This window comes from Gossypium hirsutum, chromosome A02 (assembly GCF_007990345.1).
Source record: "Gossypium hirsutum isolate 1008001.06 chromosome A02, Gossypium_hirsutum_v2.1, whole genome shotgun sequence".
NCBI lineage: Eukaryota > Viridiplantae > Streptophyta > Magnoliopsida > Malvales > Malvaceae > Gossypium > Gossypium hirsutum.
The window spans coordinates 89,793,424-89,803,782 of record NC_053425.1 but is presented as its reverse complement, the minus strand read 5'-3'; positions in this window follow the sequence as shown (position 1 = coordinate 89,803,782).

The window sequence follows — 10,359 nt, the reverse complement described above, 5'->3', positions numbered from 1 at the left end:
TCGACTATCAAGAATTGAAATAATCAATAATCAAGAAGGCAATGCAGATGTGGCCATGGACGCTGTTTCGGCTCCAGACAGACCTAGGTCCTGGAAAGATCGCCTCATGGGTACAGGCTTAAGAGGTGACGAAAAAGCAGAACCATCATCTAAAGAAGAAGACGATGATGACCTAGATATTCTTGACGGAGATATTGTCAGATCCTCGGTCAACGGTATACCGGCTTTCTTTGACCGGATTAACCAAATACTCATAAAAGATATGGAACATACCGTGGTTATAAAGTTATTAGGTAGAAACATCGGATACGCAACTCTACAAACAAGATCCATTCTTTATGGCGCCCGAGTCAACCGTTTTGTTTAATGGACATCGAAAACGGCTACTACTTAGCCAAGTTCCAGAATCCAGCCGATTGTGAAAAGGTATTAAGTCAAGGGCCATGGGTAGTATATGGCCAATACTTAACTGTTCATATGGATTTCAGTCCTTCGCAGCCCTACCCGAATATGGTCATGGCTTGGATAAGGCTACCCGATTTGCCTGGGCACATTTACAAAAGGAAAATACTCTGAGAAATAGGGGGAATAATAGGAAGGGTTGCAAAATTGGATTTTAATACTGATAACGGCGTTCGGGGAAGGTTTGCAAGAATGGCGGTCTATGTGAATCTTGGGAAGGCTCTCATATCTCATGTTTTTATCAATGGATTACTGCAAAAAGTCAAGTATGAATACTTACCCACGGTCTGTTTCTCTTGCGGCCATTATGGGCATACACAGGATATTTGCACCAAGACAACGATTGAACAACAAGATATGGGATAAGGCAGTAAGGAGCACGAACTAATCCAAGAAGTCAGACCTGATTCAGGAGGAAGCAACGGCGCTGATAAATCCGACGCTTATGGTCCTTTGATGATTGTGGAAAGAAGGAATCGGCGATGGTCAAAAGGAAAGAGTAACACCAACAGCGCCGTTAGAGAGAAGGGACTTGGAAGCTCTCAGTTTCAAGCACTGAAAACCCTAAACGACGAACCAAATCTACATGATAATGGGTCCATGAGAAGGATCCATGAAACCCAAAAGGAGTCAAGGTCTGCTGAAAAGTCCTTGGTAACACCGAATGGAGCACCACCAATAGGCCAAATTCGGAAAAGGCCTGGTAAAGAAATTATATCAAGCCTAGGTGTGCATAATCAAAATTATTTCCAGATTAAAGAATCTAAGGCACCCATTAAGGAAAACCAAAACAAGTACAACCCAGGAGACCACAGTCAATCAGATCCACTACAAAATAAAAATAATACAAAAAAGGGGGCAGAAGTTGATGGAGCCATAAGAGAAGACATAAATTTCACAAATGCTTCCCAGACTCAACATTTGGAAGAAAACTCAGTGATGAGCAGAACGGAAGGCCAAATAACCAATACGGTGCAATGTGAAGGGAAAATTCATGTCACACAATCAGTAGCAACTTTGGGTTCACAACAGAGTCAAAGCTCCACTACTGATAGGATGCTGGAAGTTACGGTAACCCCAACTATTGGAGCGTTAGACCCATCTAAACATTCAATAGTAACGTTAAAAAAATGGTGCTTTGGGGGAAATTCAAGGAGGGCAATTCACAAATAAAATAGGGCCAAAGAAGAACACATCTTCAACATGCGCCACTGGAGGGAAAATAAATAACAATTCCAAGGGCCAAAAACTCAAAAGAGTAATTCGTAATAAAGATAGCCCATTCAAAACGTCACCTCCCAAAGTTCCACTGGCAGATTCTATCACCAATATGGTAGAGCTATTGCAAGAGCAAGTCAAACAAGGACTTCTTAACGAAGCAAATGAGAAAGCTCGACCAGCGAGAAAAAGTGTTTGGCCGAAAAAAAAAAGAGGTTGACCCACTTCATTCGCTTGGCGAATGATCTTCGCTTCGCGGGAACAACAAAAACCACCATCTCGCTCTTTCCTTTCTTCGGGGCTACCTTTTTCTTTCTAAGGGATGGGGTTGGGGTGTTTAAAAACCTTTTTTAGGAATCGGATGCAGAGAAACCCAGAATGCCACACGGCAGAAACATTAATTTAGTATGGCCCCTTTAAGTCATCTAAGATGAATTCTCAGTTAAATTTAAATTTATCATTTTTTGTTTGGAACTGCCAAGGATGCGCAAATACTAAATTTCCATGCATCTTTAGAGAATATAATATGGATTTTAGACTGGACATTATTGGTCTTTTAGAACCTAAAGTGAGTGGTCGTAAGGCAGATGACATTATAGCCAAATTAGGATTCCAACATTCACATCGTATTGAAGCAAAAGGTTGGGTCAAGACTCGGCGGAATCTTGGGATACTTGAAAGTACAAGAATTAGGAAATTATTTAGGTATACCTCTATTCCACAAGCGAATCACTAAATCCACAATGAAATTTGTTGTTGATAAGGTTCGGTCAAGACTAGGCAACTGGGATGCAAAGCAATTATCCATTGCAGGACGTTTTACCCTTGTTCAATCAGTTCTTTTAACTATCCCTAATTATTTCATGCAATCCATAAAAATTCCAAAATGAGTATGTGATGAAATTGAACGTCTCGCAAGGCAGTTCATTTGGGGAGCTAGTACGAGAGGCAGAAAACTAGCACTTGTTGATTGGGGGACAGTATGCCAGCCCCGAACATACGGTGGATTAGGCTTAAGACGACTACAATAGCAAAATAGCGCTTACCTGCTAAAATTAGGAATTAATCTTATTTCTAATCAACATATCTTATGGACGCGTGTATTACGCTCAAAATATGGAGTGAAAGAAATAATTCCTGAGGACATAAGTAGGAACAATAGCTCCGCATTATGGAAAGCACTTGAGAAGATTTGGCCAATGTTAAAGGAAAATATCTGTTGGTCGATTAAATCAGGAACGAAAATTTGACGCTGGAAGGATTGCTGGATTCCTACAGTTGGACCATTGATTAACCATGTCCAAAATTCAACTAGGCCCATAAATGATTGCCTACTCAAAGATATGACAACGACAGAAGGGGCTTGGAACATTGGAGCATTTAAAGAAAGTCTAGCTGATGAAGTAATACAAAAAATTATTGATTTACCTCCTCCACGCCACTCAGCAGGGGCTGATGAAATTAAATGGATGCCTGCCTCTTCTGGAAAATTTACAATAAAAAATGCTTACCAGATGTTAACAATAAACTCATTGCACAATCGGAATCCCAGACGGAAGGCAATCTGGAAATACCTAGGTCCTCAACGCATTCAATTTTTTCTATGGTTAGCATGTAAACAACGGTTACTCATCAATCTAGAGAGAGCACGAAGAGGACTCAATCACAGCACCTTCTGTCCGATGTGCCGACATAATACAGAAGATGTTCTACACACTCTTAGAGATTGTTCCACGATCAAAGAAATTTGGCTTAGCATTACTCATCCAAGTTGGCAAAACCAGTTCTTTTCAAATGATAATATTTTCAACTGGTGGAGGAAAACTTAAAGCATAACGAATGGCTTATATGGGCCAATACTTCATGGCCTACCTTTTTTGGGATAGTCGCATTGCGAATATGGAAAAATAGGAACTTCTTTGTGTTCCAAGGATTAACATGGAGTTTATCAGAAACTAACAAGACTTCTGTCTGTTGGGCGAGTCAGTATGCCAACTCACATTTGCGGGATCCAATTCAAGATTCAAGTAGAGAAATTGATCAAACTTTAGGAAAGTTGATTGAATAAAGTATATTGATTTAGGTTTTATTTTTTGATTTTATTTTGTTTTTACACCAAAAAAAACTTTTTAAATTAAAATAATATAATTTAAAAGTAATTTTTAAATAAAAAAAAAGGTCATTTGCAATGAAAGTTGTACTATGTTTGAGTCATATGTCTGCTGTTCAAGAAATACCAAAAATCAAACTACGGAATTGGAGCTAAGACCCTAACCATTTTTTTAAAATATTACTCATTTAAATCCGGATTAATGTCTTCATCCTTTTTCAAACATTTAACTTTTACTTCAGTTCTATTAAGTCCACATACTTAATCATAACCAAGTCAGTTTTTATTCATCATTTTGCATTTAAATAAAATCTTTATTTTTGTTAACAATTATTACTCACTTTCATTTTTAAAGTTTTTTTTTATCTATTTTAGTCTCTAATATTATTGTTCATCAATTCAATCCTTTGGATATTTGAAAAAAAAATTTAGATCGTACCTACTCAATTATAAAACCACGTTTTATATGATAATATCACAATAATGTCATAATTAGAATCATATTTAAAAAATAAAAAAATCATAAAAATTTTATTTAAAATTACAAAATTTACTAAAATTGTAAAATATTATTTAAAAATCTAAATATTAAAAAATATTAAATTATAAAAAGATTATAAGAACTATTAAAATTATAAAATAAAAAAGTAACAAGAACATGAAAATTATAAACACTCTTTCTTTTTGCGTGTATGCATGAGTAAGAAAATCGACAAACACGCGCAGTCAATATTGAAGCATCATCAAAACAAGCTTCTTGGAGGCTCAACATAGTAAAAGTAAAAGCCCCTATATTGTATATTTGTTATTGACTTGTGTTGTGTTTCCTTCTTTTAACAATGGCGTTCTTTGATTTTTTGTATTTGGCAGTTGGACGGAATTGTAGAACAACAGAGAGTAAAAAAAATGAGACATACTCTAAACATGCCTACACTGATTCAAACAATTATGAAGGGCACATGCATAGAGGCAAAAAAACGTTCAACTAAAATATGCATTAGGCCTTGTTGATGTGTGGAATCAATAAGGAGGAGATACAATGAGAGGGTGGTGATGTAGGTGGAGGCTGGTTCACCTTATCTAGGCAAAGAGCTGAAGAATACTATTAGTTGAGGCAGTGATGGTGGAGATACCTTGAGAACAAGGTGACAGAACGTAGGTTAAAATATTGGAGAGTCGATTCTTTCTTCATCGTTATGGAGATTATTTATAGGCGAGGTCTCTTGTTAAGTGGCATTAATGTGGCGGATTCACCAGCAAGCCATCATTATGGGATGCGTGGGGAGGATGTCCGTGATGGGACACATTCTGTCATTCTTTTTAAATCATGATATGAGGTGGTTGAATATACATAGGGTTTGGCCAAAAGAATCATGTTCTCAACAGGAGATAGGTTGTCTAAAGGAAAGAGTGGTGGCATCCTTCTAGGGAACATGTGGCTAGCGTTTGATGATCATTTGGACCGTAGCTAGTGGAGGGCATTTCTTAGGCAATTTATTATGCTATCATATGTCTCAAGTTGGTGGAGGTATAATAAGCCTTAATAATTCATTAAGATAAATATTTAAAACTTAAAAAAAATACATAAATAGAGTTACTTATTTTTTTAACTAAAAGTTATTTAGATTAAAAAAAAGCTTTGTATATTTTATAAAATAAATATTAATGTGATTACGTTTATAAAATGGATAAATCTTAAAATTATACATGAATTATGATTTAATGTGTAATTTTATACATGAAAATTTGATTTGATCCAATTCTTATAAATTATTAACGTAATTATTGATATAACATCATTTTATGTTTATATATTGCATACATAAATAATTATATTTATCCAATTCAAAAAACAAATGATGCATTTATTTCTTTAAATGTATATGATTAAATCAAAATTAAAGTTTCAAGTATACATTTGAACCACGATTAGAGTTTCATGTGCATAATTGCACCAAATTAAATTTTATGTATACAATTGCACATTGAAAAACATCATAAACTTAGGCCACACTATTTAATTTTTAATAAATTATACCACATGTCACTTTAAAATAATGTTATTTTTTCTGAAAAAATAATGTTATTTTATTTTGGTCACTCTAAAATTTTTTATCAATTTAATCACTTTAATTAAGATAATTGCTCAAATCCACTAAAAATTCCATTAATTTACTAATGAATTGTTGATGTGGTATATATTTTTTTACTTTTAACTAAAGTTAGAAACCTTCTTATAATTAATTCAAAATATTTTCCTTTTTGTTTATATACACCATAAGGCTTAAGCTCGTAAATTTTCTTTTTTCCCTTCTTAAAAAAAAAACAAAAGCAAAAACCTAAACACAAAAAAACCTTATGGATAAGGACATGATGATAAGCCATACGTTAACGAGCGACCTGAACAGTGAAAATAAACGCAACCACAATGAAACATAGTTTGTCAATATATAAACATATTAAACAATTTCAATGAAACAAATAGATGCAGTAAAATGGAAAGCCACCATTGCATAGGGAAAATTAACATGTAATTCAATTTTATTAAACATATGATCAACAAAAATTACTATACAAAACAATAAGGTAAATAGTACATTAAAGTAAATAAGCAAGCAAAAGAGCCATTTTTTTGTTAAAGAAATAACATATGGCTAATCTTTATGAAGAACTCCAACGTTGAAACCCACGTCCCAAAATCAACCTGGAAAAATGGGATTTTTTTATTGATAACATCAACAGACCTCAATTGTCAACTCCCCCCCCCCCCAATTTACCAATTTCTCACTTCATTCTTTCTGAACAAACAATAAGAAGGAAAAAGAGAAAACTTACCAGCTTTAGTATTATGTTACAAATAAATCGAAAAAAGTATTTTACATTAGTTACAGAGAAGTCCCTAGCCTTAGTCAAAAATAAAAAAAAATACCACGTCAACAACCCGTTAGTGGATTAATGAAATTTTTAATAGCAATGACTAATTCAAACAATTATCTTAATTAGAGTGACTAAATTGACAAAAAAATTTTAAAGTGACCAAAATAGGAACAATGCTATCGTAGAGTGACATGCAGTGTAGTTTACCCTTTAATTTTTTATATAGGTATTAGGTCTATACCACATAAGAAAAAAAAAACAATGAAAGAACGGTACTCTTTGGTCGTTTCACCAATTGAAGGTTTGACCAATTCAATAAAATTATAAATGGCTTATTCAAAACAATTTTAAATTTGAGTTTTTTTTTCGAAAAAGGAACGATTATTTATTAAAAACAACTAGTTTAGAGTCCGATACATAACAATCCTTTGATCATCATCTAACAATAGATGAGTTAAACAATCAGAGAATTAGAACAAACCCAAAACAAAGCATTAAAAGAAAGGAAATTTGACAGTGTGAAAGGTTGGAAGTTGCTTTCCAAGCAAGCCAAAGCATCAACACATTTGTTCCTCTTATGAAAAAATGTTGCAAAGAGCTAGAATTCATAGAACGAAAGACCATCTTGCACTCATTAATAAATGGAGATAACAATTTGTTAAATAGATAGAATCACATGTCATGAAACAAATCACAGTGGTAGCATCTACTTCAACTTCAAGATTTGAAATATTCAACTACCGAGCTAATGAGAGACCATCCCTTAGAGCCCAAAGTTCAGCTTCAACACTAGTAGTTTTGGGGATATGTCAAAAAGTATCAATAATCTAATTTCCATTATGGTCCCAGATAAGAGATCCTCCTCTCGTAATGCTTGAGTTGCCTAAGGAAGAATCATTCATATTGAGTTTAAACTTGTCGAATAAATGGGGTTTTGCAAGAGACAAAATGTAATGCCCCTAACCCCTCCGCCATCAAATTAAGGTCACGGGCATTACTAACGAATCAAACAATTAATTCAATCATAATCAACATATAAACTAATTAATAACATTACAATATGCAGGGACAGGTCACGACAATCTAATACTTTCATGCTAGATTTTTATACGTTCGAATAATAAATTATGGTATGCATTTCTAAACTTGGTCTTCCACTGTCTACACTCACTATTTATACATTACTAAACTTAATCTGTCACTATCTACACTTTTATCACTATTTATCCCTTCAAGAATGTCAGAATTCAGATACATACAAAACTATTTCAATTATTAGCATCAGAGTATTAGTCCATACTCTGTTTACGATTATCTTTTTAATTTATCTTCAATGATGTTAGTGGAATGCACTTAATTTAGGTTTGCTAATCCACCCCAAATCAGAGTAAAAGTTACTCTTACAACCTTTATTACGAGTCTATGGGACCCTAAAAGTAGTTTAAAAATCGGTAGAGACTAATTTGAAACAATTTTGGAAATTTAGGAAATAATTACAAAAATTTTGATTTCAGGGGTCACACACCCGTGTGGCCAGGCCATGTGCCTCACACACCCGTGACACATGTCTGTGTCTCAGGCCGTGTAACTCTCTGACTTGGGTCACACGCCTATGTGTTTTACCCGTGTGTGACACATGTTCGTGTGGCCAGACCGTGTGCACCCAAAAGTACCTTAAAACTCAAGTTTACCATTTCCTATTCACTTGGGCACTAAGAAAGTCAATTACCAATCGTTTAACCTATTCAAAACACGACTAAACATGCCCAAGATAAACCAAATTCATCACCTAATATGCCTAACCAATGTACCTTCATTGGTACCACATTTTATATGTTCAAATACATCAACAACACATCAAACATTCAAGACTTTCATTCATATCACACTTACCATATTTGAACTAACTTTAAAACTTCTAAAGTTACCAAATATGAAGCTAAGCACATACCAAGCATTATGCTAATATACTAAACTTTAAAATATCACATACCAAAATATAAACTAGGCTAGCACACCAACATAGCCTCAACCACAACCATATACACATTTAACCATCATTTCACTAACAACTAAGTTAACAACATCTTATAAATGATATAACAAAAGTCTCCCTAGGTACATGCCATTACAAAATAAAATATCACCACACTTGAGCTCAGGATTTGTGATTTGATGCTGAGTCGGCAATAATTTGAACAGTACCTAGCCTGCACACAAAAAATAAAACCGCACACTGAGTAAAACTCTGTGGTATTTCTATAATCCAAATAACATAAACTTGATATAAGTATTTAAAATGCAAAATGCAACAAGTAAGCTATGTTCATGTGTTTCAATTCAATAGTATAATTTTTGCTCATTCCTTATTCACATCTACTAAGATTTTCACATGTTCAAATATATAAGTATATATCAATGACATTTCATTTAACATTTGAATACATCATCTCATGTAATGGCATGATTCATATCTTTGATCAATACTTGAATTCATTCAAGTTTCACATATCAATTCATCATTTCATATCTCATTTCTCATCTCATAATCATTTATCATATTTGCCATTTCAATATTTTCTCATCTTATATTCATTTATCATATTTGCCATTTCAATATCAATCACATAAATTGTTATTTTACTTTCCCCTATTAACACGACATGGACTCGGACGGATACACGGATCCAACCAACACACCAATTTGACATCCAATGCCTTATCAGATAAATCCAAAGTAATAACTACACCCAATGCTATAAAAATTGACACCAAATGTCTCATCGGTTAAATCGAAGCAAATTGGCACTCAGTGCCTCATCGACTTGAGGTCGAAGTAATCCTTGAACTCTTTCTATCCTATGGCATACCATTTATATCCGACTCAGCTCAATACAGTTAATAGGGATTCATTTCACTTTTCAATACAACCAATGTCTCAGTTTCATGAATATATATAATCACATATAAGCATATATTCAATTTGATAATAATCACATTTTTCTCAATACACATATATTCATAATCAATATATTTCATAATATACAAAATCAATCCATTTCATTTCAATTATAAATTTAATTCAATTCCCAAGTACCAAAGTACTCACCTCAATTGCTTACCATATGCAAACAATTATATATGTAATAATCTACTATTTAATTTGGATATAGAAACACAAACCGTGATTTCTGAGCTATTCGACGTCGATTTTATCCTTCCCCCTTTTACTCGAGGATTCCGGTACGAAGTTAGCTACAGAATAAAACAATTAAATCACATTAATATTATACATTTCAACTTCACATTAAATTTAAATTTTCACACTATATTTTGCTTATTTTTCAATTTAGTCCCAAAATTGAGACTAATTTTAACCTTCACAATTAACTTCATATTTTTATACTAATTTCACTCTAGACCACAGTTAGCTTTCTTTTTTCCAATTCGACCCCATAATTTCAAAATTATTACAATTTAGTCTATATTGTTCAAAATCAACAATTAATTTTACAATTTAGTCCTTTTCAATTTCTAATTTAAAAATCTATCTATTTAATCCCTAATACTTAAACTATTCAACAATGTCAACATCTAAAATCTTGAACAATACTAAAAATTACAACATCGGTCAGGTAGCCCTAAGTACCAGGATTCCGAAAATGTAAAAATTACATGTATAGGGACTAAAT